Genomic DNA, 27,112 nt, shown 5'->3' with positions numbered 1-27,112 from the left:
GCAGTCTTCCAATATTTGAGGGACTGCCATAGAGAAGGGGTCAAGCTATTTTCTAAAGTGCCTGTAGGCCAGACAAAGAATAATGGATGGAAACTGAACAAGGAGAGATTTAACCTGGAAATAAGGAGAAACTTTCTGACAGTGAGAGCAATCAATCAATGGAACAGCCCTGCCCTCGGAAGTTGTGGGAGCACCATCACTTGAGACTTTCAAGAAGAGATTGGACTGCCATTTGTCAGAAATGTTGTAGGGTCTCCCACTTGGGTAGGGGTTTGGACTAGATGACCTTTCAACAAGGACCCTTCCAACATCTGTTATCTGTTATCTGTTATATGCACTATCCATTGCCCCATAGCCAGGAATGGGCCAGTATCCATTTATGGATGGCAGAAAAACCCAACATTGCACTCTATTAATCCCTCACTCACTGTCACACTTGTTTCAGGGTACATCTTTCTGCTCACTTCTGAAGTACATTTTTCCATGTTAGATCAATGGCTCCTCTTTATTTCAAATATCACACTTACAAAAGAATGCCAACATTTCATTGCTTATTGTGAAGAAGCAGGAATGTCTCTTAAATTTTTTGTTTTCCTTTGCCTAGTTGTCACCAGACTCCACAGGGATTTTGGGTTGCTTTCAATTGGCCTTTCATTGCCACATGGAACCATGATGAAACAAGGAAGATGCAACATTTACTGTAAGTATTGCATTCTTTTAGAGAATTGTTGAGTCCACTTGGGGTTGCAAATTATCAGCTATTTGCAAGGAGTAAAAATCCTTCCATACCCCACTATCCAGTCAGAGCTGAAGAAGCTTTTTGGATAAGAAGTGAAATGTCTTCAAAGAAAAACAAGAAAGTCCAGTTGCCTCTTGAAAAAAGCACCTTTGGGACAACCATAACCTGGCTGACTGAGAATCTTCACAGACATCCAGTTCTTTTTCTTGTATTCTGCTGTCTCTAGGTACTGTAATCTCTGTTAGCCAGGGAAAATTACTGTCAGTCAATTGCAAGAAGCGGCTTTACTTGGAAGAGCTTACATCCTGGGATGATGTCTTTAATGTTATTAAACAACAGCATTTGCCTATCTCAGGTCCCTGGGAAACACTCAATAGGTAGGTAAAATTGCCAAATCCAGTTCAAACAATTAACTCACTGTGCGGCCAACCACAATAATAATAAATTGGACATTCTGCAAAGCAAAATGCCAGATTTTTAACTTCATCTTTATTTATCAACATGTCTCTGAGCCCCAAAGGTATTTTTAGATAAATAGCAGCAGCTCTATAGTTTCTTTTCAGCATTGTTCAGCTGCCTATAAAGAAAATTATTAAATGGAGTGAAACTGTATTTTATATATGGGCACACACACAAAGAAATGTTCAAAGTTGCTGTTGCTGCCAATTGTTTTTCAGCCTCAGTTCAAGGTGATAGTTTTATCCTTTAAAACCCTGAACAGCTTACAGCCTGTCAATTTAACAAATGAATCTCAAAACAAATAACCACATTATCTTTTCTAGTTATTAGAATTTTCAGGAGCAGCATTACTGAGGACAATAACAGTCAGAGATCAGCTTTCTCCCATTCAGCTCACAAATTGTGGAATGCACAGCCTTAAAGCAATGACATGGATGTTTTTAAAGTGCTTTAAAACATGTAAAACAGATTTGAGCAGAAGAAACATGATGAGAAAGACATATAAATAAATGACACTTTAAATGGTAAATATGTGAAGAATTATTTCCAGCAAATTAAGAAAGAATCTGCACAGATATTTTTAACAAAATCTACCCTCAGTTGAAAACTATTGATTCCCATTTTAGTGTGGAACTTAAGGCAGGATGGTTTGTTTATTGGCCCCAAGTAAAATAATGACAAACTGGGCTCCTGAAGCAGAGAGAAATATGTAATTTGTAGCTATAGGATAAAGAGAGGTTTATAACCCTCTTGGAATAATTATTTCTGGTTGTGTTTATTTTGTGGTAAATTTTTTTTGTTTTTATTTTTCATCACTATTTTTAGTTTGATTATAATCTCTTAATTGGCTCTCACACAGAGACCTGCAATTTTATTTTGCTCCTTAAAATATCTTCTCTGTTAGCAGATTGACCCTATCTCTGTGACAGCTAGTCAAATCCAGCCACATTCTGTTGTAGCTTTGATATAAAACTTAGGTTGGACTGGGCTTTCAAGAGTAGACCTCTTGTCATTTGTTGCCTGATCTGTTTAACTGGAACAGTTGGACTTAAAGTGGGAATGTCTTCTGTTAGACAAACTCTTCCTCGCAAACTGCTATACTTTGGTGGTTAGGAAAAGAGAACCAAACTTACAATAGGAAGGAAAAAAATGAGTAATGGGTGGATGTAGGAAAGATAAAAGGGGCATTAATGGGCTTCCATTTTCGTGCGGCTTCGCAACTGTCCGTGATTCCTGCTGCGCTTGCCGCCAAGGTGCTCCCGATCCAAACGGGTCAGGGGATATGGCTGCCCTGTAGAGGCAGCCGAGAGAGGGGAGCCGGACAGGGGGTTGGGGGTGTCCCAGACCCCTCCTCGTCCGGGAAAAACCCCTTTTCCCAAGGTGGTGGAGAGGTGGTCAGTAATGGCCGCCATGAAGAAGCCTGCAGCCGGGTAAGATTGTGCTGGAGGAAGTAGGAAAAGTGAAAGTGCTGTCTGAGCTGGGTCAATCAACAACTTTTAAACACCCTGGAAACTGAATCGTTTGAATTGCTGGAAGATACATTGTATCCCTAAGAAGATCAGAAAGCGGCGGAGAAAGCTGTCAAGGGAAAAAAACCTTTTTTTCTTCACTCTCCCACCCCATAGAAACAGCAGATGAAGATTTGGAAAATTTATCTGGGCACTGAAGGTAAATTATTTTGAAAGTTAAAGCCAAGGGATAAAGGATTCCTGGACATTGGATTTAATAACTTAAGAAATTGGAAAACCCTTATTGGAGGTATGGATTTCTGAATACTTAAAAGAAAATTGTTGTTGTAAGTGGGAAGGGAGAGGAAAAAAAATTGGAGCAGAAGTTGAAAAAGGAGGAGATTGCCTAGAACTTTAAAGAAAGATATATTGTAATTGGATCTCTTTGATTAAACAGTAACCCCAGAAAGAGAAATAGAAGAAAGAACTTTGGTAACTTTGGAATTTTTGCAATTATTTTTGATTAAAAATACTTGGGTGGTTGTTTTGGAAAAAGTTTTTCTCTTCACGATGGCATCGCTTGTGGATGAACTAAAAATTGAATATAAAAATATAAAAAAAGAAAAACAAGATGGAAAAGATACTTTGGGCACTCTATTTCGATTTCTAGAAATGGCGGTATGCACTTATGAAAAGTTGACTACGCAGCAGGACGATTGGGACAAAGAAGAAGAAGAAGCCATCTTTGATGAACAATGGGTTCTTTTTGGGGAGGAGCAGAAAGAGGAAAAGAAAAAGGGGATTTTAAGGTTTGAAAAAACAACCAAAAAGAGAAAAATGAGATGAAAGGTGGATACAAGGTTAGAAAACAACAGAAAGGGAGTAAGAAAAGGGAGGAGGAGAGACAAAGGGGTAAAAAGGGCAAGGAGAAGAATAAGCAAGAGAGAAAGGAGGGATGAGAAGCCTTAATGGTGGGAAGCAAGACTTAAAGAAACAAAGCTTATTTAGAGACAATCTAATTGAAAAAGGGATTCTGGAAGGTACATAAGATTGTGTTTTTATATGTGTATTTAGAGTAAAATGCTTAAGATATAAATGAGTATCAATATATATGATTAGCTTTCTAATGATATGGATAGTGGTTATATATGATTTTATTTAGTTATTGTTATGTTTTTACCCCTTTCATAAAATTTATTGTGTAACTTTAGAATGTACTAAACAGAATCCCAATATAAATTAAGTGTTATATTAAGTAATTTTAAGCTAGGGAATGAGTCAAAGGCGTCACTCCAATCAGTGTACAGGAGAAGTATATTAAAAGAGAAAAGATGAATGGATAATGGAAATAGAACAGACAAAGAATGATAAGTATTATGAACTGAATTGAGATAAGATAAATAAAACAAAATTAAGAAAGATAAAAGAGGGAAGAAACTATATAGAAAGTTGAAAATGGTAATAAGATATGGAACGATATATAAAGTGAATATGATTTTTGAACTTGTGTCTGTGCGAAGAGTTTTTAGCCTGGGATCAAACAGCCTTCAGAAAAGATGTTTTATGTTTGTTTGTTTTTTTATGTTTTATGTTTTGTATGTTTGTGTATTGTTTATGAAAGGCAATAAAACTTTAATTAGCAAGAAATATAATTTAGATAATAGAATGAAAAGGAGAAGTTGGGATAAGATACGAAGTTGAATAGATAACGTAAATATCTATATTACAATTTGGAACTATTTTGTACGTTCTATTGGTTTTCTTAGAAAGGATTTTTTATGTTATTATGCCTTGATTGTTTGTGTATTGTTTTTGTAAAACTAATAACATTTGTTGAAAAAAAAAAGGGCATTAAAGGGGAGAACAGACAATAGAAACCAGAGGTGGTATTCAGCCAGTTCTGACAGGTTCTGGAGAATGGGTAGTGGAAATTTTGAGTAGTTCAGAGAACCGATAAATACCACCTCTGATTGGCCCTGCCCTTATCTATTCGCTACCTCCCGAGTCCCAGCTGATTGGAGTCCCTGCTGATCAGCTGGATCTTCTTTTGTTGCCCTGCACAGGAGAACAGAGCTGGAAAGCAGGTTAGTGGGGTGGGGTGGGAATGTGGATTTTACAGTATCCTTCCCCTGGAGTGGATGGAAATGGGGATTTTACAGTATCCTTCCCCTGCCACGCCTGCCAAGCCATGCCCACCAAACCACACCATGCCTACCAAGCCATGCCAACAGAACCGGTAGTAAAAAAAATTGAATACCACCACTGAAAGAAACCAATATGGTGAAATGAAATATTCTAAAGGAATGTTGAATCAGACAACAAAAGAAAAACAAGAACTACTGAGTGTAGTGATGTAAATTTGTAATAAAAAGAAAGACGTGAGAGATGGAACTAAGTAGAGTTATTCCCTGAAGCTTGGTCACCCTCTCACAGCAGTGAAATGCCATCATTAACATATTAATCTTAATCCACTTCTGGTTTAAACTAGCATGACATTTTTGTTCTTAGATGCAGCACTAGAAGCTTCAGCTATTCTGTAATAAAAACAGTTATATCTATCAGCCTATAATATTATCACTCTGAAGTTTCTTGAATTACATCTAGGAGTTTTTCAATATAGAAAATTGGGAGTTGGATCTAAAGATTTCCTGATATATATAAGCATGGGGAGAAGGGATGTTACTTAATCCCTGCTGTCCTTACCCCACATTTGTTGAAGTAAGTTCCCACCCACTGAAGCACTTTCAGGACTTTTCAATGGCTCAAAGGTCCTTCTATTTTGGATTTTACATTTTAGGTTTCATTCTTTTTTGGATCCTGCCAGTAATGGAAGCATGATGTGAAAATATATCTCAGGTTTGCTATTTATTATTTCAATTTTCTTTATTTCCAAAGGACCAATCCTTAATATGAACAGTAAGGTACACAATAAAATCTCCGATGTCTCATATTCCCATTTTCCTGCTTCTAAATATCAATAATGTTATTTTAAAACCACTTTGTGTGTAATTGGTAAAATGTTCATGATGAACCAAAACTTCTATCCATTACCCCATTCATGTATCCTACTAATCAATGCATCTCTAAAACAATCTATTTTGGTAAATAAGTTTCCAAAGAAAGCTTTCTGAGATCCATTTAGCTTATAAACTTACATTAAGATATATTTTTCTTCTATAAAATGAGGTATCTTTCTTCTAACCTAATTTTATTTCAAACAATAAAAATTTAAGCTCCTTATTTTTCTCAGTCAATATTCCTTTTCTCTTGCTCTGGGATTGACACTACATATGCCATATTTTTTGCATAAGACATTCTAGACTATAAGACGCACCTAGATTTTGGGAAAGAAAACAAGAAAAAAAAACCTGCCTCCCAGTAATTTGCTGTTTGCTCCCTTCTTGCAGCAAACAGCAAACTTCATGGTCAGCTTCAGCACAGATTGATTTAGCATGAGTAGCTGATTAGTGGTTGGATCAGCCTCCCAGAATACCACCAATCAGATGTTCCAGTCTGCGGGGATCACCGCTGCCTATTGCCACCTCTGTGTGCCCCATTTCAACCTCTACATGTCCCATTTTTGGGCTCTGCATACCCTATTTTGGGAGACCGTGGGTCCCATTTATGGTTCATTCCAGGCAGTAAGGATTGCTGCTGCCGCTTGCCGCCACTTGCCACCGCTTGCCACCATTTGGTGGTTGGCAATTGACAGTGATCAATGACGGTGGCAATCCCTGCCACCTGGAACGGGCCGAAACAGGATGCACAGAGGGTGAAAATGGGGTGTGCAAAGGATCCAAATATGGGGTGCGTGGAGGCCAAAAACAGGACACGGGATGCACAGAAACTGCCAATCAGCTGCTCATGCTAAATCAGGCTGTGCTGAAGCTGACCAGGCTGTTTGCTGCAAGGAAACAAATTGCTGGGAGGCAGAGCCAAAGGGCAGAGGCCGGTAGGTAGGCAGAGCTTTGGCAACATTCGCTCTATAAGATGCACAGACATTTTCTTCCACTTATTTTTTTTTGGGGGGAAGTGCATCTTATAGTGCAAAAAATATGGTAGATATACTCTTAAATCTATTTTCATTAATTATGTATCTTCTAATAAGAGGTTACTGAATTCTCTTTCCTTATACAGGTAGTCCTCAACTTACAACAGTTCATTTGGTGGCCATTTAAAGTTATAATGGCACTGAGAAAAGTGAGTTATAACCATTTTTCACACTTACGACCATTGGTCATATGTTCAAAATTCAGATGCTTGGCAACTGACTCATATTTATGATGGTTGCAGTGTCCCTGGGTCATGTGATCCCCTTTTGTGACCTTCTGACAAGCAAAGTCAATGGGGAAGCCAGATTCACCCAACAAACCTGTGAATAATTGAACAACTGCAGTGATTAACTTAACAATTGTAGCAAGAAAAGTTGTAATATGGGACAAAACACACTTAACAAATGTCTCACTTAGCAACAGAAATTTTGGGCTCTTTTGTGGTCGAAAGTCAAGGACTACCCATATTGTTGATATGCTTGAGTATTGTCTTTTTTGTCAATGAACTCGTATAGAAGCAGCAAAGACTCTAATTAATAACATGTCTATTTTTAAACACTGGAAATATTTAGGCTTCCAAACATGCTTCAGTTTATGTGCCATTGCATGCAGATGATATCAAACTTGCAACAATTAGGAAGCAGTTTTTTGCATTGTATGTCAGAGAACCTCCAGCGTTACTTGTTCCTTTTTATGCAGATTTATAAAAGCAACTCAAATTGTGGAGTTCCTAATCTTAAATTCTAAAAAATATGCAATCTGAAAAGCTTTAATAGCAGTAGAACTTAGACATACCTTCATGGTGCTTTACAGCCCTTTCTAAGCAGTTTACAGAGTCAGCCTATTTTCCCCAACAATCTGGATCCTCATTTTACCAACCCCAGAAGGATGGAAAGCTGAGTCAACCTTGAGCCAGTAAGAATTGAAGTCCTGGAGTGAGCAGTGAGTTAGCCCTGAGGTATTGCATTCTAACCACTGCACCATCATGGCTCTTATAATTAATGCTATACTAATGTTGTCTTACATTAGATTATGAACCAAATGGCAGATGTAGTGAAAATAAAGTGATCTCCAAACTCTGGATGAATGTATGCATTTCTTCACATTCCAGTAGCAAAAGCCATTCATAACAGATTTAATGGCTTTGCTCCACAGAGTCTTCAGCAGTATTTTCATGAGAAAGAGAAAAGCCGAATTTCAGTAGAAACCCTGTTCTATGTGTAAAAGCCCCTAAATTTAATCTCTGGCCTTCTAGATAAGCCAGAGAAAGGCTGCTAGATTGTTGCTGTCATTCAGTGTAGACAATATTGGAGATGAACCCATGATCTGACTTGATCCACATGAAAATATTCTTAACAAATTGTGGGAAGTTTTCCAATTTAGAAAAATGGTATTACGCCATATAATATACAATACTTACTTGAAATCTCTCCACTGTGATTCTGTCATGGAACAAAGCAAGAAAAATGGCCAGGTGAGTCATAGCATAGGATGTTAAACATGCATATTATAATCATATAACCCATTGTAGCTCTTTCCCCTGCTCCCCCAATAATTCTTGCAGATATCTATAACAATCAATCATGATTCATTTATGTAAGAGCATAATAATTATATTTCAACTGGACTTAGAAAAAGAACACCATTTATGATTTATTAAAAGCCCCTTTAAGACTTCCAAATGGGAGATTAGGTTAGACTTATGTTCTTTATTGGGATAAACTAAGTGTCATGAGGATCAAAATACATAGTAAGGAAAAAATAATTTAGAATTGAGTAGAGTCAGGTAGAGCTGTTGTATTGACCCTCATCCATTGAGTCTTCTTGACTGCAACAGAGAGCTAGTTACTGCTGACTTCTTTTCTTTTTTACTAGCTTGTGGCCCTAAGATATATATTTTTTGAGAATCTCACACCAACTGAATGTTCTAAAGCACAATTAGTATGTACATGTTGTAGAAAGAATGATAAGACTCCCCCATTGTCTCAACCCCCAGAAAAAAGGTGAAGAAAAGGTAAGACTTAGACATTAGACGATCACTACCTCCCAGCCAATAACTTTAAGCAACAAAGGCATTACAATTGTAACAAGGTGTGGCTTCCACGTTTGAAGTTGGACAGGCAGAAACTGACAAGATTAAGCTAAGGAAAACAAAGCCACACATTCCCCACCTTCCCCCATGGGTAGCCTTGACCCTGACTGCCACTAGGGGGATCTTATAGGAACAGTCAGAACACCAAAAACACACTATTAATCCAATCAGGCACATACCTTCCACCCCACCATTTCAATTACAAATATATGTAATTGAACGTATAAAAATCATTCTATTTACCAGTCCATTTTGCCAGCTGATTTGGAACTCAGTGCTGTTGTCATTTCAGCCTCTGGCTTCCAAAATAAAGGACCTCCTTTCCCATCAGCCTGTCTCCTGTCCTCTCATTCCATTTGTTGCACCAACCTCATTTTCCTGGTTGGAAAAGAGCGAACCGGACTTTTAGATTAACCATGGCCAACTGTCTGTGCACATGAAAGCTAACAGGCTAATGATAGTAGAGATGGTATCTTCTTATATACTCCACATGTACCCAAGAACATTTGAACCACAATTAGATTGAGTAAAAACTGCATGCAGAATATAAGGGGAAAGTCAGCACATGATAAAAGTTCTCCATGTAGGCATATCCAATTTCCAAAGAAGTGAAGTCAAAAGAATCTTAATTAGTAAGCCCAGCAGATGTAATCTCATCCATCAAACATCATCCTCTGTATCTCACCATTAACTTCGGCAGTAGTCTAATAGAAAGGGCCTATTAGTAATGAAACACTTGGATAACTGAAGCTAAAATCTCTTTTATTTTGAATATGTAAAGCTACCCAGCCATCTCCTTTCTTTGCTTAGATGCTATGTATGAATCACTTATGTATAAACAACCAATTAACTCCATTGACACTATCTCACAAAGCCAACTTGTTGCCTCAGTGCCAGATGTAATGTCTCCATGTTATCTCGATATATACTTGTCAGAAACAGCTACAGGTAACTGAGCATAATGTTTATGTGAGTAAAAGCTTGTTGCTGCTGAAATATTCTCTGAAATATTCTCTGAAATATTCTCTGAAATATTTTGCTCTTACAGAAGAAAATCAAACAAAAGATAATGATGTAAGGGAAAGCGGTATTTCCCCATAGGGTATGAAGCTAATTAGATGCTGTTCTCCCAATCACCAAGGTCTCATAAAACATTACCAATGAGCAGTTATATTTGCTGTTTTGTCTTGTTCTCTTTTTTTCTTCCTTTCACTCCCATCTGTAATATCCCCACAGAGCGATTTTGAAGAGAAGTGTACTGCAGCCATACACAGACAAGAACAGGATGCAAATTTTGAGATAAGTATTAATGATAAGTGTACACTCCCCATGTAGGGAAAAGAGCTGAACTTAAGAGGAAAAACTGGCAAGAATGTTCTATTAATCCTAGAGCCAATCACAAATTTGTCCAAAGAGTAATAGCCCTAAATGTCTTAATGAACAGAAGAAATTTCTCAGGGGAGGCTCTCGTTAATGGCTGTGGTAGTATAGCTACTGAAAAAGCCAATGGAAGGAGTGTTCTCCTGGTGTTTCCATTTAATGGAAGTATGGATTTAATGAAAGTATGGGATGAAGGAAAACAGCAAACTGCTGGAAAGATGAGAGTATGGTGGTAGGGATGAGAAATTTAACAAAATATACCCCTTGGCCATTTCATTCCAACCATGAAATTTTCAAAACTTTTTCTCTGAAAGAAATTCCATAAGCAAATTTTATTCCAACAGACTGAATTGGATCTGATTGGAAACATGCAGATCCCACCCCCCACATTTTTTGCAATGTTATTGTGATTATGAGCTACCCAGCATTGTGCTCTAAGAAAGATGGCCATACAAGCCTTTAAAATAAATAAATAATCCCCCCCCACACACACAAACATGGAAATGCCATAAGAAGGAGAAGCTGACTCAATTTAAGGGCCAAGATATGAACATCCTATATCAAATCAAGGCTTCTGCTAGGCCAGCAAATGCTACAAAGAGCATCCTGCTGTGGAGCACTCAGCAGAAGGCAGTTTGAAGATGAGATGGGAGTACAGAATTCTCCACTGAATCTCTGTTGAGGAAAAATGATTGTTCCCATGGAGAAAAGGGTTTGTGTGTACACCTTTTGCTTAATTTTCATACTGTGCACATCTGCAGCTGATATAAACATTAAAAGAAGAAATAAAATATTGATGCCATGCAGTAAAAGACTGACAAAGCAGCATGATTTAGTATTAGTATAAGAAAATAAATGAATTTCTAAATGGAAACTGAAAATTAAGAAGTGAAATCAGAATCCCTTAAGAAGTTATTGTTCTGCTGAAAAAGTATATCTTCTGGGAATCTTTATGCATATCCATTTTGGCCATTTATTGTACTATTTACTTCATTGTTAACAGCTGTATTTTACTGTTTCCGAGACCTTGGTTACACTTTTTTTGTCTTGGAAAATGCATTAAGTGATATTTAGCACATTTAGCTACACAGTTCATAAAATTGTATAGCATGTAGTTCTTAAAGGAACTACATCTACATAGAGGGAAAATGTGGTGGGGCACCTCAAGTTTCTGTCTTGTGCCCGGAGTTCTTCAATATCTTTATAAATGATCTAGATGAGGGAATCAAAGGAGAACTCATTAAATTTGCAGATGATACCAAGCTGGGGAGAATAGCTAATTCATTAGAAGACAGACTAGATTCAGAAGAATATTGGCAAACGAGCATTGGCTCTATCCAACAAGATACAGTTTGATAGTTAGAAAAGTAAGTTCTGCACTTAGGCAGGAAAAACCAAAAGCACAGGTATAAAATATGTCATACCTTGCTCAACAGTAGTAACTGTGAGAAAGATCAAGGTATTGTAGTGGATGTTGTTGTTAGTTGTGAAGTCATGTCTGACCCATTGCGACCCCATGGACAACGTTCCTCTAGGCCTTCCTGTCCTCTACCATCTTCCGGAGTCCATTTGAGCTCATGCCTACTGCTTCAGTGACTCCATCCAACCACCTCATTCTCTGTCATCCCCTTCTTCTTTTGCCCTCAATCTTTTCCAGCATTAGGCTCTTCTCCAGTGAGTCCTTCCTTGTCATTAGATGGCCAAAGTATTTGAGTTTCATCTTCAGGATCTGGCCTTCTAAAGAGCACTCAGGGTTGATCTCCTTTAAGACTGACCGGTTTCGATCGCCTTGCAGTCCAAGGGACTCACAAGACTCTTCTCAAGCACCATAGTTCAAAGGCCTCAATTCTTTGGTGCTCAGCGCTTCCAACTTTCACAGCCAAACATTGCAACTGGGAAAACCATAGCCTTGACTATATGCACATTGGCAAGGTGATATCTCTACTTTTTAGTATGCTGTCTACATTTGCTATAGCTTTCCTCCCCAGGAGCAAGCATCTTTTAATTTCATGGTTGTAGTCCCCATCTGTGGTGATCTTGGAGCCAGAAAAATAAAACCTGTCATTACCCCCATTTCTTCCCCATCTATTTGCCAGGAATTGAGAGGGCCAGATGCCATGATCTTAGTTTTCTTAATTGCACTTAAATATGAGCCTGCAATGTGTTGTAGTTGCCAAAAAAGACAGTGCAGTTCCGGCTGCATCGACAGAAAGATAACATCAACTCAGCAAGAAGTGATCATGCCTCTTTACTTTATACCTTACAAGTGAGGATGCACTTGGAATACTGTGTACAGTTCTGGTCACCATGACACAAAAAAGATGCTGAGTGTTATGTTTGGAGAGTAATGGAGACCAGACATCTGACCAGTGACTTCAACTCTTTATTAACAGTAAATAGAACAGAACAGAGCAAGCTAATGGGCAGCAGTAACCCTTTTATAGGGTTGGCTGCTACCCTATTAACCAATAATAAGTGCATAAGGTCCAAACCAATAACCAATAGGAAGTGTCCTAAGTTTGGCCAATCAGGGCTTTTATGAACCAATCCTAGTTCGCTGTTCAAGGACCAATCAAATGTGCAGGCTTCCAAAACCTACTTTGCATTTGGGCTTATTTACTTTATTCATTCACAACACTCCTCCCCTTGGGTTCCGTTTGAGGGAGCTGTAACAAAATCTTCAAGGTAGACAGGCCGTTTGGTCTGTCTGGATGAGTTCCGTGGCTCCACCGGCTTGTTCTCAAGTCCGGTTCCGTGGAGCGTTTGGATGATCTTTATTAAGTTCCGTTTCGCTGCACGGTGATTCCGTGCTGCTTCCGCTTGTTGTTGTCTCCGTAATCAGTGTTTCTTCGGGTTTCGCAGTTCGGTTTCCCCGTGTTCAAGTCCCATGGAAAAGTCAACTCCCTCCCGCTTCAATCCCGGTACTTTGCTGGGCCGTAGGTTTTCCGTTGGGCTGCTATCTGTCGTATCGAAGTCAATTTCCTCGATATTTCCTCCCCCTCAGTTGGTGAACCCGGGAGCCCTGGGCGCTGGGTGGTAATCTCGAACGGAGTTGGTCTATGTGGCGTTTCCACACCCTCCCATCGTCTGTTAGCAGGCAGTAAGATTTAGGCCCAGTGAGGTGGGTAACGGTTGCGGGTATCCATAAAGGGACGCCGGAGAAGTTTTTGGCAAAGATTAAATCGCTTACCTTAAATTCCCGGCATTTGCTGCTGGAGCCGAAGGCTTTTTCGGTGCGTATGCGGGTGGAGCCGGTCGAGGTGCGATCGTAGTTTCCGCCCATAAGAAGTTCGGGCGGGCGTTTTGTTGGTAACACTGAGGGGCGTGATGTGCTGCAACAATAAAATCCGATTGATTTTCTCATCGATGTTTCCGAATTCCATTTTGTGGAGGGTCTTTTTACAAACTGTACCATGCGCTCTGCACGCCCGTCGCCGCAGGGTGCGCGGGCGAGGTCAGCGCATGGCGGATGCCCGGTCAGCAAGATATTGTTCAAATGGTAATGCTGTGAACTGTGGGCCATTATCCGAGATGAGGGGCGTCCGGAAAACCATGTGTGGCAAATAACCTGTTTAATTTGTTGATAACTGAGTCCGTTGTAGTTGTGCTCATTCGATGGATCTCGAGCCAATTTGAATAGGCATTGACTGTAATAAGGAAAGTGTGCCTTTGTAGGCCCCGCAAAGTCAATATGGATACGGGACCATGGTTCTCTCGGAGTTTCCCATTCGGTTGGGCTTGCTTTAGGTGGGGCTCTTCCCGCCTGGTTTCTTCACGCCTGGTGGAAGTGGTGGGACGGTTTGTTTCTGTAGGAGTGGCTTCCCCATTGGTGATTCAGTTTGTCTCGGGGTGTGCCGAAGAATCCTGAAGACTGGTATTCGCCTGTCGGGGTTTGGAGTTTTGTTTGCTTCTGCAAACCTTTGCGATGTGACCTCTTTTCCCGCAAACGCGGCAGAGTGCGCGAGGAATTTGCAGCTGGATCGGGTGATTCGCCCCACATCCTGCACAAGGGCGAGATGAGGGTTGTGTGAACTGGTCTCGTTCCGTTCTGAGTCGGTTGATCTCTTCCTCATCGCTTGATGGGGATTCTAGGTCCTCATGGTGAGTCGATACCGGGTGTCTCTCTGAGCGAGGCGAGGTATCTTTGGCGAGTTGACGTAATGGTGCGTTGGTGCGGCGCATTCGGCTGCCGAATTTTGGTCGCTCCGCTGCAGTGGCTTCTTTGAGGGCATCGGTGAGGCTGATGTCCCCCTTAGCCATAATTTTGCTCTGGATCGTGTAGTCTTCTAGGCCCAGAACCAGGCGGTCTCGGAGGGCTTCTTCTAAATCAGAGAATCCGAGAGGCCTCCAAGGTTGCGGAGGTCCGCGATGTAGTTGGCAAGGCTTTCGCCTTTCCGTTGGTCCCTCTGGTAATATTCGTGTCTTCTGACTAAGGTTGGCATGGTGGGCGCGTAGTGAGCCCGTGCAGTAAAGGCTTGAGGACGTCCCAGTCCATCGCTTTACTTCGGCTGGCTTGGCAAGTGATTTTGCCATTTTAAACACGGTAGGCCCGCAATGGGTTAGGAATATAGCTCTTTTTGCTGGTTGTAGCGCTCTTTCAAATTGTTGGTCTCCAGAAACATCTGGAACCGATCCATGTATGACTCCCAGTCTTCGGTTTCTGGGTTGAATGGAGCGGGTGGTACGGCACTGCTGGCCATGTTGCCGTTGATGGTGCGTTTCGACCACGTGCTCTGTTGGTTGCTCTGTAGATCAGTCAGCTCTTCGGTCTCCGCATCCCATCCTCGTCGCCAGTGTTATGTTTGGAGAGTAATGGAGACCAGACATCTGACCAGTGACTTCAACTCTTTATTAACAGTAAATAGAACAGAACAGAGCAGCTAATGGGCAGCAGTAACCCTTTATAGGGTTGGCTGCTACCCTATTAACCAATAATAAGTGCATAAGGTCCAAACCAATAACCAATAGGAAGTGTCCTAAGTTTGGCCAATCAGGGGCTTTTATGAACCAATCTAGTTCGCTGTTCAAGGACCAATCAAATGTGCAGGCTTCCAAAATCTACTTTGCATTTGGGCTTATTTACTTTATTCATTCACAACACTGAGATGCTAGAAAATGTGCAGAGAAGAGCAGCAAAGATGATAAAGGGTCTGGAAGCTAAATTGTATGATGAATGATTGAGGGAGGTTTGTCTAGTCTATTGAAGAGAAAGATTAGGGGAGGCATGACAATTGTCTTCAGTACTTGAAAAGGGCTGTCACAGAGAAGAGGGGATTGACATATTTTCTAAAGCATTAGAGGGCAGAATAATAAGTAATGGAGGGAATCTTGTTAAAGAGCAATCAACCTAGAAACATGGAGAAAATTTCTAATAATGTGAACAATAAATTAATGGAATAGCTTGCCATCTGGCGTTGTGGATGTGCCATCACAGGAGGTTTACAAAAATAGACTGGGCAATCATTAGACCATGTTGGTATAAGATCTCCTTCCTTGAGAAGGGGTTGGACTAGAAGACCTCTGAGGTCCTTACCAGCCCCATGGTTCTATGTTCTATATGGTCTAAACTAAATAGAAATACAAAGCAAATCATCCAAAATTATTAAAGTAATGTTATGGGTTAAGTACATGCATCTTCTTTTGACCTCTACTCAGAAGTTTCTGAATTTCCATAAATCTTTAAACAAAATGCTAATGTTTTGATCAAAATGATTTGAGAATGTCTGCTTAAAATGGATTCCTCAATTGTTCAAAATACTTTCAGAATTTAACATTCTTTAAGTTATTGTTTTTCCTTCTTTCTAGGTAACATCACACCTCTGGAATGTTCTCCTTCTGGAGTAAAGTTCACCCATATCCTCCTGGCCTTTTGAAAGAGCCTTAAAAGATGGTCTGGACTTCCAGTTTGCAAGGTTTCGGCGGCGGCAGGGATTCGCGACACCGCGCAATCCCTGCTGCGTTCGCCGCCAAGGTTCCCCCAATCCGTTTGGATCTGGGGGATATAGCTGCCCCGTAGAGGCAGCTGAAGACAGGGGGAGCCGTAAGGGGTTTGGGGGTGTCGCAGACCCCTCCCCAGCCGGCAAAAACCCCTTTTCCCGAGGCGGAGGAACAGCGGTCAGCAATGGCCGCCACGAAGAAATCTGCAGCCGGACAAGCAGGTGTAGGAGGGAGAAAGTTTTAAGAATTGTGAAAGTTGCTTTCAACCGGGACAAGGCAAAAGAAAGTGACCTGGAACCTTGAAGGCTGCTAAGTATATATTGTTTCTTGTGAGAGTAACAAGCTGCGAATATTCTAAAAGGGAAAGTTTTTGTTGTTGTTGTTCCACTCTCCTTCCTAACGTGATAGCGGATGGAAAAAACTCTTCTGGCTGTGAGTGGGAAGGGAGAGGGAAAAAATAATTGGAGCAAAATTTGAAAATAAGGAGAAGATTGCCTAGAATTTTAAAGAGTTACTAAACATCAATAAGACTTCTAAAAAATATATTTGAAAGGGAACTTTGTGATTAAACTTTAACTCCAGAAAGAGAAAGTGAAGAAGAAGAAGGTATTTAAAAGAAACAGCCTGTTTGGATTGTTTAGTGATTTTGGAACTTTTGAGAATTATTTCTGATTAAAAACATTTGGGTGGTTGTTTGGAAAAACTTTTTCTCTACACAATGGCATCATTTGTGGATGGACTGAAACTTGTATATCAAAAATATGAAAAAGAGAGTTTCCGGTTTGTCGGCTTCGCGGCGGTAGGGATTCGCGAAGCTGCGCGATCCCCGCCGCGCTAGCCGTTTTGGGGCTCCGACCCGGACGGGTGCGGAGCAAGGCTGCCCTGCAGGGGTAGCTGAAGGTAAGGGGATCCGGAGGAAGGGTTTGGGGGTGTTGCAGACCCCCTCCCTGGCCGGCAGAACCCCTGTTACCAGGATTGCAGCGGCGGTCCGCAATGGCCGCCACAAAGAAGTTGACAGCCGGGCAAGTATGCGCAGGAGGAAGAAGAGAAAGTTATTGAAAGTGAAAGTTCTTCTTGGTCGACCCAGGGCTTTGAGATTTATCTAATTTAATTCCTGGAAAAGATGGTTTTCTGATGATTTCTTCCACAAGAGAAAAAAAGCGGCTATTTTGAGGTGCTGAAGGGAAAGTTTACTCTCCCTCCCGACGGAATTAAGCGGAAGGAGAGGATAAAGAAAATATATAAATTTGGATCTTGTTGGAGGAGATGCCTTGAAGATTTGAGGACAGAAATACAATCTTAATAAGGCTTTAAAATATAGACTTGGATTCTTTTTTTATTTGTTTGATACCACCCTGGAAGAGGAAGGGGGAATTTTGGCTTGCTTGGATTTATTGAGGATTGTGGATTTTGGGATTGTTTTGCCTTTCTCTCGGAATATTTGGTTGGTGTAAGAAGAAAGAGGAATAAAGAAAAGAAAGATTTTATTTATAATGGCTTTCCTTTTGAAGACCTGAGGGATGAATATGAGCAAACAAAAGCAGCCTGCAAAGATGGCATGGAAAAAGCTTTTATTTCTAGAAATGGCGCTGGTCAATTACCAACAGACAATGGAACAGATGGAAACGGAAGAAGAACAACAAGGAAGAGACGAAGACGCCATCTTCATTGAGTCCCAAAACTTATCTAAGGAAGAAGGAAGGAAGAGAGCAAGGAAAATGAAGGACTTAAGATCTAAAAAAACATTTGAGAAAGAGAAAAATATGATGCAAAGTAAATATAATGATAACAAACAAGAGAAAAAGGGAACACAACAGAGAAGGGATCCCAGCAAGGCAGAGGTTAGAAGAAGAAGGGGGGTAGGAAGATTTGGTGGGGAAGAAAGAAAGGGAAAGGCGGAGAAAAGCCTCAAAGCTTTAAAATTGGATGGGAGAAGAGGGATTTTTTTAGAGACAAAGGATGAAATATAATTTTCTGTAAGAAAGATTCTGCTAAGGTACAGAAGATGGTATTGTAACATTTATATTTGAAATAGTAAATTAGAATGGTTTAAGATTTAATAAGAAATTAAAATGTTGAAGTTTTTAATAATGATTGATTTTTAAAATGTAATAAAATATCGAAGGAAAGGAGGATATAATGTATTTAAACATTTTTGGTGGATAGAATGTACCAAGCAGAACCAAATTGGGTATTTGTTATGCTGAATGTTAATTTTACTAACTTAGGGGGAGGATAGAAAGGCATCATACTCTGATTAGTGATTTCAGGAGAAATTTTTTTATTATAAGAAGAGATAGAGGGATAAATGAATGGGCAAAAGATACAAATTTAATGATTTAATTAAGATGGATTAAATAAGATAGAAATGTGAAGAGTGATATGTGCTATTATTTTAGCCCATGCAAAGAGAGGTAACTGGGGCCAAGGTACTTTACTAAAAGATTTTTTTATGTTTGTTTGTGTTTGTTTGTGTTTTATGAGAATATTGGGGAAATTATTGTAGAAAGACAGGGAAAGATTTAATATGTAATGATTTGTTTGTTGTTGAAACTTTTAATAAAACTTGTTTTAAAAAAAAAAATATGAAAAAGAAAAGCAAGAAGGGAAAGATGTTTTTGGCACTCTTTTTCAATTTTTAGAAATGGTGGTTTATACTTATGTGAAGCAGAATGAGCAACGGGATGATGGGGACAAAGAAGAAGCCATCTTTGATGAACAAATAACTTTGGTTGGAGAAGGGAAAAAGAAAGAGAAAAAGGAAAAGAAGACTTTAAGATCTGGAAAAACAACCCCAAAAGAGAAGAATAAGGTGAAAAAGGGACATTATGTTAGGAAACAGCAGAAAGAGGGAAAGCAGAAGAAAAGGGAGGTGGAGAGACAAGGGGTTAAAGAGGACAAAGAGAAGAAGAAGCAAGGGAGAAAGGAAGGGATGAGAAGCCTTAATGGTGGGGAGCAAGATGTGAAGAAGCAAAAGTTTTTTCGAGATAATGGATAAATCTTATTGAAATTGTGATTCTAGAAAGGTACATAAGATTGCATTTTTATATTTGTATTTAGAAATAACCATAGAAAATTGGAAATAATATGTAATTTAAAATGTGATAAAATATTTAATATAAACTAGTGAAATTTTTGTTAAGAAAAAGGGAGAACTGTAATGAAATATGATTTAAGATATGTGATGTGGGGGGGAGGGGGGTAATAATTTTTGGAAAGCATAAGTGTTCCCTCAAAGGCATGATATTTAATTGAAATGGATAAAATGTTTAAGATATAAATGATTGTTAATATTAATGATTAGATTATGGTATATTAGCGAAATTTTTTGTGAAATGAGAGATTTGAAGTAGAAGAAGGAGGAACATCGTAATGAAATAATGAGCTATAATATGTGAGGTGGGGGAGGAATAACTATGGAAAATAGGTGCTCCCATAAAAGTATGTGATTTAACTGAAAAGTAATGTGTTAGATGTTTAAGATATAAATGAATATCAATATTAATGAATAGATTTGTATTATTTTTGATAATATAGTAAAATTTTAGAATGTACCAGACAGAATCCCAATGTAAGTTATGTGTTTTATATTAAGTATTATAAATATAGGGGAAGGAGATAAAGGCATCATACTCCATTTAGTGTACAGGAGAAGTTTTTCTTCTTTTTTAAAGAAGAAAAATAAATGGATGGTTGGAAATAGAACAGACAAAGAATAATAAATATTATGATTCGAATTGAGAGGAGATCAATAAAATAAAATTGAGAAAATTTAAAAGTGAGGAGAAGTTATATAGAAAATTGAAAATGTTAATAAGATATGAAATGGTATGTAAAATGAATATGAATTTGAATTTGTGTCTGTACCAAGAGTTATAACCCGGGACTAAGCAACTTTCAGAAAAGAGATTTTTTATGCTTTTATGTTTTGTGTTTTTGTGTATCTATGTTTTGTATGTCTTTAAAAATTAATAAAATTTGTTTTTTTTTTTTAAAAAAAGATGGTCTGCTGGATGGGTTGGGGTCATAGGAGTGCTCTCGGGGGTGGGATTCTACCTGGTCAGACCAGTTCTATAGAACTGGTTGTTTTGATTTTGCGCAGTTTGGAGAACTGGCAAATCGTGCCACTGGCTGGCCCCTCTCCTCCCCAACCATTCACTCCTTACCTGGCATACACACCATCAAACTTGGCTGCATTTGGTAAGTTGCCATTTTTCCTTCCCCCCGCCCCCAACCATCAGTTGTTCTGCTCTGATGGGAGATTTAGAGTAGCTAGAAAGCAGGAAATTGTTGGATTTCTTGCTTTCTAGCTAATCTAAAAGCAGAGCTGAACTTTCCTTAGGACTGAAGTTTCCATTTTTCAGCACAGACTCAGGTAGCAGATTGCGAAAAGATAGATCTCTGAGTGAATCTGTGATTCTGAGAGCAACTCAATCTGCCTGCCTGCTTTGCCTTTTTTTGGGTAAAAGTTGCTCTTTTTTATTAAAAAAAATCAATATTTACATAAATATTTATAATATTTACATACAAGCCATGCCCAGCCAGTCACATGACCACCAAGCCACATCCACAAATTAGGCCACGCCCACAGAACAGGTTGTTAAGAAATTTGAATCCCACCCCTGGGTGCTCTATGCTGGTGGTGGTTGTCAAGTTAGAAAGAAGATCTCTTCCCTATGTTGCCCGTCTCCTCAGTTTCTATTCTTTGTTAAATCGTTATTAAATTTAATAATTTTGCAACACATTTTTATCAGTTTGTAAACCACCCAATGTTGCTACAACAATTAGATGAATGGCATATACATTTAAATAAATAAATAAATAAATAAATAAATAAATAAATAAATAAATAAATAGTATAAACTACAAAATATAAGTTTAGATGAATGGCATATATGGTTAAATAAATAAACAAACAAACAAACAAATAAATAAATAAATAATATAAACTACAAAATATAAAATAGTGACCAGCTGTCCAAAAATATTAATTGAAAGATTTAGAATGGACAAAAGAAAATATTTCATACAGCATACAAAATACTTGTAGAATTTATTACATTGTGAGAGGCTGGTTACTAATTTATACTGTATGAATTTAAAAATGGATAGAACAAAGTCAAGGAAGATTTGTCTATTAAAAGTTATTAGCCTTAAAAGTCAATATTGCCTTCTGGCTGTGAGTAGCATCCTTCCAGATATTAATTCCAGGAGAACAATGAGGGGCAGAATGATATGTCCCCATCTTATACTTATGAGCTGCTTAGAGAAATTTGTTTAGCCACTTTGATAAACAGAATGCTGCATTAGAATGACCTTGGTTTAATTCAATAGGGCTGTTCCTACTACAATCTTATAATATTTTCAAAACTAAATATATGAAAAAAGGACATTTTTTCTGTAGAAAATGAAAAGTGTTACACATGAAAACTATCACTCAATCACTAACTTTTAAATAAATAAAAACTCTTTTCCAAGAAACAGGTTGATATAAAGTAACAGAAGACAGTGAAGGAAAGAATCAGTTAAGATGAATGAGTAGAACAAGTTTCCTCTGTTTTCTGTACTTTACATAGAATAACTAGCATACTTGTTTTAAAAAAATCCTATGAAATATTTTCATATAGAAATGTTTTTTCAGGAGTTCAGTATCTTTATAAAAATTAAATATAATGTTAAATATATTATCAGTTTATAATGAGATTTGAAAGCAAGCTACAGCTAGCACAGTTTATTTTATAGTGATTATGAGACTATTCATAATATTTCAAAAATAACAGCAAAATATAGTGCAGGCATTTATAATTATGGTACAATCATTGGAAAGATTTACATATAGATTGGGTAAAGAAAATGGTAGCATCTATATGAATGGTTTGCAGAATTGTCATCTATGCTTTTGTTATGTTTGATTATTTTAAGAACGCAGATGCGTATTTTCAGTAATTGCCATTATACATAATTTAACTGGAAGAGTGTGCTGTTAAAAAAGAGAAAAGAATATATTAAGGCTGCAAACTTTTAAAAGAAATATGAAGTCTTTGCAGTGCTTGCATCCAAAGGGAATTAGATTATTATGATCGTTTGATGGAGAAATGAGATCATTACCGGCTAAGTTAAGCAACTGTGTCTTACTTATTAGTAAGATCTGATAGACTTTTTTTTTTAAAAAAACAACTTCCTGAAGCATACATTTTCATGAATTTGCAGAAGCTGAAATGAAGAAATTTTTGCTACACTGAGTATAAATATGAGCTGGCCATTAAAATAACTGGGGCAGAGAATTTAATCAAGAAATCCCTTAATACAGCTTTGATCTCAAAATAAAGCACATTATTTGACAGTTGTTTGATTCTAGCTTCTTCTTCTTTTTTGCTTCTGCTTACATTTCTGAGTGTGAGCCAATTCTACTTATATTAATGAGACTGTTCTTTTGACTAGTAATGGGGAAAATATTAGAATAATCAAGTTTCTGTAAACATATTCAGTTATAATCTCTGAAATCTTTATTTTGCAATGAACAAAATTAAAATATTTGAAGCATGATCCTTCTCTGTATAAATACAAATATTGTATGAAACCATAAAGCCTATTAGTTTTGTATTTTGCTTGGTGCAAACATATGTATCATCTCTGGCAATCCTGAAGGGTACATTATGTGCAGGCACTTATCCCATACCTCATCTACCGTGCCTCAAAATAATTAGTTGAAGAATGAGATATTCAGAAGAAGCAGAAGGAGAGAAGATGTTTGGGTTTACCATCTGCTTTGTTTTAGGTTTACAACTTAATGTTTCTTCTCTATTTTTCAACATACAAAATAGCACTTCCAATAAATTTTATAGGAAATGTATTTTAAACAGCACTTTGATAAAAATTCTGATTTTGTGTTCAATAATTCTATCTTGTCCTTTCTCCCAAAATCCAATGCAGCATTAGACCGTGGAATCTATTTATTATCTCAGATAGTCAAACACATACTTCCTTCTTATGAGATCAAGGCTACTATGGGGGATTGTTGCAGGAAAGATAGTAGAGGTTACTTATACTTTACTTATAGAAATGTGTACATTTATAAATGAATAAATATTATATTAATATATCAACTTTACCAGGTGGACCAGTCATGAAATATGGGTTGTTTACTACAAAAGTATTAAAGAACCAGTCAGATCTGGATCTTAATGGAAAACAGGATCTTCAAGGCAAATAAACTAATTCTACTTTATAATAAAACTACAGTAACATAATCTAAGTCTAAATATACAAATCTCCTGCTGTGTCCTTTACATTGCAAGAAACTAGGAAGGATCACTTTTGAGCCCATTGCTCCTCCATCTATGCAGCTTCAGGCTATGCTGTTCCCTTGGAAGCATCTCTTGGTCCCATTTCCTAAAGTCAGTTCCACACACCATTACAAAATATAAAAGCACAGAAATGTTGTTTCCTTCATAACGTGTTAATTGCATGAGTAAAGTAAATTTATCACAAATATAGGAACTTGCAGTAGGTAGAGACTGGCTGGACTGGACCAAGATCTAGTTTAAAAACCTAGTGTTCATAGTGCAAACTAATTGTTTAACTGGCTTTGATTCTTCAAAGGGGAAAATATTATATTATAAGGAGACCGCAGCATTTCACCAAAGTACAGAAATTATGCAACCATGCCTTTTGACTTTCAAAAATTTATGCATCTCATAAATTAATCATGACTTTTCTGGACAAGTTTGTGATAGTTTATTTAGATGATTTGTCTTGAAGATCCTGTTTTCCATTAAGATCCTGACTGGTTCTTTAATACTTTTGTAGTAAACAACCCATACATTAGGCCTGAGAGATATCCCTGTATTATATTCTATTATATTTCAGGAAATCAAATTGGTCCAAATATAGTACAGCCCATTTTGTCTAGAGAGCTCCCACATACTACTGAGACACTTAGATTTTTCTTGGAATTTTCTTTTTATTAGTGGTATATGTATTTTTATCTTTGTAATTTGGGCCATGCCATTGACTCAAACTACTTTAAGGATCCCTTTAAGTGGAATGTGAGAATCTAACAAACCTTTCATTCTTAAACAATAATCACTTCTTGATCCAGGACTTTTGGAACAATTTCCCACTTTATAACTGATTGTCAGTGTCACATGTCAAGAATCTTGAAGTTATTTTAATCATATAGGATAGGTAGAAACTATAGAAGGCAAATAGTCTCAGATACTGGGCCCTATGCCATGAAAAACTTTATAAATAATAACCAGGTTATTCAATTGAATGCAGATGTCTACTGGTAACCAGTGGAATTCATGGAGCAGAGGTGCCATATAGGCATAATATAGCATGCCCAAAGCTCTCTCTGCTGCTACATTCTGGACTGGCATAAACTTTTAAATAATTTTCAGAAGCAGCTCTATGTAAAATGCATCCTGTTATAGCTTTCTTACTATCAATTAAATTTATTTGGCAAAGTGGAAGAATGTTCCAGGATGGCTAATGCGACTAAAATGTCATCTGCAATCCCACTGGAGCTGCTCCCTCAAACAAGCCTCATTCTACTTTATATATTGGGCCAACGCCTGAAGCCAAGTCATATATTCAGTTACTGATTGGTCTTTCCATTGTAATGGATTGGTCTTCTTTGATGCAATGGTTTGCCATTGCAGATTTGATACAATCTTCAGATATAAAAAGATTTTGGATAAACTTACTATAATTATTCAACAAAGAGTTTTCTTGAAGTAGCAAGGGAATAATTCATTTAGCAGTAGAGCCTGAAACTACTGATAAGGAATTAAATTTTAAAGTAGTATGCAGAGAACTTTTCAGGACAAAGACACATACATAGATTTCATTGAGTCAAATGAGCAGGTTCCTGGCCAATTTTTCATACTGTGGCAGGATATTTAGACTTTAGATATTTAGACTAGATATTTAGTATTGCAGCCTGTATTTGTAATTGTGACAGATGATCTTTCAGTTGTTCATTTTAAGGTAGTAACTGTTCCATACTAGCAGTGGAGAGATTCAATTTTTTTTACTACCGGTTCTGTGGGTGTGGCTTGGTGGGTGTGGCAGGGGAAGGATACTGTAAAATCTCCAGTCAGAGGTGGTATTTGCTGGTTCTCCAAACTACTCAAAATTTCTGCTACCGGTTCTCCAGAACTGGTAAGCTACCGGTTCTCCAGAACTGGTCAGAACTTGCTGAATGCCACCTCAGCATACTGGGTAATGCTGTTAAGGGAGTGACTCCTTTTATGTAAGCTGGCAAACAAACTGTCTTGTGCCAACAATTACAAGTGTTTCTGCAGCAGAAAGTTGATTACTTGACTGCTCCAGAGTTGCCAGCTCTTCCTCCAACAGTTTTTGTCCTTTTTGAGCTTCATCTGCAAATATCTTACAGTACTTTGACTCCTTAGCTGCAAGGTTATAGTCTGTTATGTCTTGCTTCTCCCTTTCACAATCAGACCTCTTGGAAGTACCCCAAACAGGTTTTCTATCAAGTATGGAGGAAGAAACCTAGAGGGTACCTGTAGAAGAGGTCCATTCATTTACTTCTTTACTATTCCCATTTCTTCATAAACTCAAGTCACCTTTTCACATTATAGAGCTTCAGTAGTAGTGAGAGATTTTGATACTGAGAAGATAGAATAAGAATAGAAGAGTGGTTGATGACCAAGAAAAAAAGGCACAGAAAAGAGTGCATCTTGATCTGCTGGATTAGAAGAGACAGTGCCATCTGAAAGAGTGAGAGAGTTTTGGAATTGTTATCATCTTGCCAGCTCTAGCATCCAGACCTGAAGAATTGGGGAGTGGAGGAAGTGCAATTATGTTTATTATTCTGATTTTGAAGCAAGAGCTTCTGATCATAACAAAGATGGAGTGATGGGCAGAAATATCTTCCTTCCTTCCATTGAGTTAGGAAGGAATATTTCCTGGCTACATAGTACATAGGAAGGGATTATATAAGCAATGGTAAGGAAGATAATATCAAAGTTAAGAGTCAGAGATATCAACAATCACCCCTTTTTCAAAACCAAGAAACCAAAGCAAAAAGATGGGGTGGACGGACAGGTGGTATATAAAAAAAAGGAATTGGAACTTCATATTTACATAAAACCACAGCAAGCAAACACATTTTGATGTCTTTTATGTCAGAAGAGTAGTAGCCTGGTTTATGTTCCTTTAGACAGAATTCCAAAACATAGGTATCACCACTGACAAAGCCCTGTTCCTTCTATTCCTTAATTATGGTTCCCAGAAAACAGTTTTATTAAATGATTTAAGGACATAGTCGAAAAAGAGACTATTATGATTCTGGCTTCTACTTATCTATTTTCCTTTCACATTAATGTTAAAGAGACAAATCCACTTTCTTTTCTCTTGGTTTGAAGATATAGACCAAAAAGAGTCAACCAATGTGAAAAAGACAATGGAATCCAGAACTAGTCAATATGATTAATCTAGAATGGCTGTAGTATTTCTGTATTTCTCTTTCCTATCACGTCTAGTAAATAAAAAAATCTGGGTAAATGCATTGCACTATGTCTTTCTATCCTACATGTTTGACTTCCAAGACCTATTACTATAACTATAGGTCTACTACAGTTATCAACTATAACTCGATGCTCACAACTTACCTAGAAAACTGATAAGGAGCAACTGTGTATCAATAAGTTCTTTTTTAATAGGAAGTTTAAAGAATTGCTTCCTGACAGAATTGACAGATTTGCTTGACAGAATTCAAACATGATCATAGGGGAATTAAAGAGTACACTAGTGGTTTCAGTGAAATATTTTTTTTTATTGTAAACTATTTAAAAACACTAACATAGGCTGAAGTATCTTTGATACTTAGTTAGAAAATGATTGACCAGCTGGTGTTGGACTGCAAACGTGCTGATATTTAAAAACATACTCATCTGAAGCTGATGGCAAAGAAATCAATAGTGATGAAAGGCCAAATCTTACATGGGCACTACAATCTCAGTTACATCATTAGAAAAAG

This window comes from Notechis scutatus, chromosome 1 (assembly GCF_049901735.1).
Source record: "Notechis scutatus isolate UNSWTSFEM ecotype Mainland chromosome 1, rNotScu1.2, whole genome shotgun sequence".
In the NCBI taxonomy this organism is placed as follows: Eukaryota; Metazoa; Chordata; class Lepidosauria; order Squamata; family Elapidae; genus Notechis; species Notechis scutatus.
The sequence above is the reverse complement of the archived record's forward strand: the minus strand, read 5'-3'. Positions refer to the sequence as shown.